Source organism: Schistosoma mansoni, chromosome 1 (genome assembly GCF_000237925.1).
Source record: "Schistosoma mansoni strain Puerto Rico chromosome 1, complete genome".
Lineage (NCBI taxonomy): Eukaryota > Metazoa > Platyhelminthes > Trematoda > Strigeidida > Schistosomatidae > Schistosoma > Schistosoma mansoni.
The window spans coordinates 10011300-10015194 of NC_031495.1; the positions used below are offsets into that span (position 1 = coordinate 10011300).

The 3895-nt window shown below is 35.9% G+C and overlaps 1 protein-coding gene across 2 annotated transcripts in view; it reads left to right on the forward strand.

The window, feature by feature from the left end:
* Positions 1-1054: 1054 nt before the first annotated feature.
* The window catches only part of Smp_073610.1 (transcriptional co-activator crsp77-related), a gene marked incomplete at its 3' end in the record, with an annotated part of 22302 nt that continues 19461 nt past the window's right edge, over positions 1055-3895 (forward strand). For both annotated transcript variants that reach the window (XM_018793199.1, XM_018793197.1), the window contains exon 1: positions 1055-1122. The remainder of the gene's footprint in view (positions 1123-3895) is intronic.

A 3895-nucleotide genomic window follows, 5' to 3' on the forward strand; every position in this document is an offset into this window, starting at 1 on the left:
GACTTAATAATGGACTATTATTTTATATATATTCTTCTTGTGCAACTATTCAGTGATTAGATTTAATCTATATATATATTCATCTTATTATAAGCTTCATTTTGACCTACTGATTATTATTATACGATTTACTGTCCCTAAATTATATTCAGTTTATTGATTATTGTCTCCCACGTTCACAGCCACGTTTGGCTTGATCCTGTACAAGTATTATTTTCTATTTCCGGGTGTGTTGCAGTCTGTCTGGTATATAAACCGAGTATGCTTGAAATAAATGATTCGCATAACAGAAGCTGTCATTGGTGTTCTGGACTCAACTGGAAGGGCTGGGCGCACAAGGGACCAATAAGTACGCTAGACTGCTCATACCAGTTGAAAGTCATTGATTTGGTACAGTGTTAAGTTTAGAAAATTCGTATTTCGTTTAGTGGATGATTCACGTGGTAAGCCGGACATAAGATAACAATTTAGCATACGGCCTTCTTTTTTTAAATTCATAACATGAACCTTAACTCATTAGAGTACAGGCATCTTAGAGGTGACTTTCTAGTGGCTCACAACATCCTAAACACTTCTAGACATCCCCTCAAACACCTACTTCAGTTTAGTCCCAATACAAACCTTAGGGGTAATAGCCAGTAGCTGGAAACACAACACAGAAGAACGGACTGTAGATGCACCTTCTACTCCTTGACAGTACTAAAATGCTGGAATACGCTGCCAGTTGAGCTAGTCTAGGAGACTACCCAGCAGTCGTTTAAGAGAAAATTTGACGTATTCTTAAGGACTAAGAATAGTATATTACTATGATTTAACGATTTTTTCTTTTCCTTTTACGTCGATTATATACATAGGTTCCTGCCTGAAGGTATCGGTGATCCACTGCTACTAGATACGAAAGCCCGTCAAGCGAAAGATTCTTGTATTCTGTCCAAAACCATTTGAACCGTTTGAACTGTTTGACCTTGGGTTTTTTAAACTTGACTTTGATGCCGATGGTCAGGTAACATGCGACAGCAAATTAAGTAATAAAAGGTAAATCCTTAAGGAAGATCAAATAAAAAAATCCGCGACAAGGAATGAATGTTAAAATTTCGAATTTCACTACATTGTAGTTCTTAAGTAGGTCATAAGTAATGTATCAGTAAGTTATAACTTGTTTCTTAAAATTATAATTAACTTAAGTTTTCTTACTAACAACTTGATGACTGTTTTGTGGCCGAGTATGAAACAATGTTTCTTAGTACAACGCTGAACAGCTTGTGTGTGTGCAGCGTATCTATAGTGTACTTCCGTTTTTATTTCTGTCATAAAAGACTCAGAACGAAATGGGTAGTATGAACCTATAGAATTATTCAGATGGAAGTCATTGTTAATGTGCTCTAATGAATGCATGTTAACTAAGTTTTCAGCACTTTAACGTCATTTATATCCCAAAAGAAATCTGTTGAAGCTCTTGCCAACAGATTTTAACGAACTTCGACTCAATTGAGGGTAAGATGATATGTCGACTGAAGTTACTAAGTTCTAAAGACTGAGAAAAAGATGGCAAGTCAAACTAACTTTCCAAATATTGTGGGGCCCAAAGAAACATAGGTTGTTTTCAGGTCTTAAACATCATCTAGCATACGTCAGAGTGTTCTTAACATAGCAATGATAGGGTTTTTGATAGTCACTATAACGGTTTTAGTCATATTTATAAATCACATGAGTGATATATCCTGTCATAAAGTAATTAAATTCTCAACGACACCTACGTATATTAAATATTTAACATTTGAGGAGAAACGAATATATGTTGAAACTGAGTAATTTGAATTCTATGGTGAATGACTTGACTCTGCTATAAAAGCCTTTCATCACTCCACAGGGCGTACTCACCACTTTAAAAAGTAATCCTACAGTATAAACGATGCCCCATTATAATAAACCTATCGTAACCTGAAGTCTTGGCGTAATTCAGTATGTGTCTAAATTAAACATAACCAAGTGCTCCACATATTACAGCCACCAATTTTACAGTCACATGTTTAATGGTTTAAGACCCAATGTCCCCCACCTTTTTTAACAAAAATAACACCTAGCTGAAGGTCATTGAACTCAGCAGTTAATGTTCAAGAATGCATCGCTAATTTTAAACGGAGTGATGTGGCCTAACAGACCATAATTGTTAGTTGAAACTCTTGTACAACGAGAGCCTATCTAAGCATATTTACAAATGTATGCAGCCGAAGCTGAAAAAGAATAACTATGGTTTAACATTTTTTGGTAGACTGGTTTGTAATCTTATATAGTAGTAAATGTCTCTGCTAATGATCTTTAGTTTTATATATTCATAAGTTCTTAAACAAATTCTGACACTGGTAGTCAAATGTGAGAAATTCCGTCATAATGGCTTCAAGATGGAAACAGCTTTCTTGTTTGTGATATTTGACCCTCCATACTTTCCATCGTAAGTGCATTCACCTCCTTCCTCACAGTTAAAGATTTTAGTGGAACTAATCTAAAATTCGTTAGTTCTAAATCTAATAGTCTTGTCTGTCTATCATTGCAGTCCAGCAGCCTTGAGATGGTGTGACTACAGGATGCAACTGTGTGACAATTAACCTTGGTCAAACACAGATACAACCTCATCATTTAGCAGTTTTAGAGCAGAAAATATAGCTTTTACTTAAGATAAACGAGCATATAACCTAATTCCTTTGTGGTTATTCCAGTCGTAGACTATTGGATGACATTTCTTGGTGATCTTTGGTTGCCAGACCCTAGCTGGACTCTAATAATAACTCGTAGATATCCCTTAAAATCAAAGTGGGGGGGATAACACGTTCGATTGTTTACGCTTACGAAAAAGATATTGTATACTAGATGTTAGAACTGATACGGTTCTGTTTGTAAATACGCCATGATTGCGTTATGAATAATTCCTTGTCTTGAGTGGCAATAATGGAACGCTATATGGCTTATTATGATCATTATATGACGATTCAAACTCTCTTCAGGCGCATCAAAATGTCCTGAAACTCCGTGTGCCAGTTGAGGGTTTCAGTAGTTGCTAAAGGCAAACCTGAAAGTGTGAACAGTCAGGTTATGCTTTTTTAAATTTTCCAACGGTTTTATCTCTAATGACCAGTTCAAAACAATTGTTTCATGGCGAAACTTGATCCTTACTGAAAAAATCCTAGGTCCTGCTACCGTTGTTGCTGGAGATTATTAATAGACTGCTGCGTTCATAAACACCCATTTTTAGTCTCCTTTAAACTTGCTCTTTTTATGCTATGTAGTAAACATATGTCTTCGAAAATTTCTTTTTACTATTTAAACATATTGCCACTTTTCAGGGGTCGGTAGAGATATTACCATCAGGTATCCAGAGGAAAAACTAATTCAGATGGCTTAATTGTCCAACAATCAGTTTTTTCGCCAGCTTTAGGTTCTTTTGTACAACACTTATGTTGAACATTTATCTATTTATTTAAACATAAATATTGGTACAAGGGAGCATCAGATACATATGCGCGACACAATAACAATGAGAATATGGAAAGATAAAGAATGTAAGGTGCACATAAGGAAAAGGGGAACAATAACGAACAGAAATTAGTGTATGATAGTGAAATAATAATAATGGAAGAAGCAGTTTGGTTAGCAAAATTACAACCAGAAACAATTCTTCTGGTTAAAAACGTTACTCTCACTTTTATGAAGAAAGTTACAGCAGGATCGCCACCGGCTTCTATTCTGAAACATATCTGACAACGTCTCTAGCCACTGTGTTGCACCATCTCTAGGACTCCAACCAGGGAGTCGTGAAAGACCAACAGAAGCCTGTCCTGTACAGCTTTCTCACACCGGTTACTTCGCACTTTAACGGAACTTTCTAATCTAATAACAC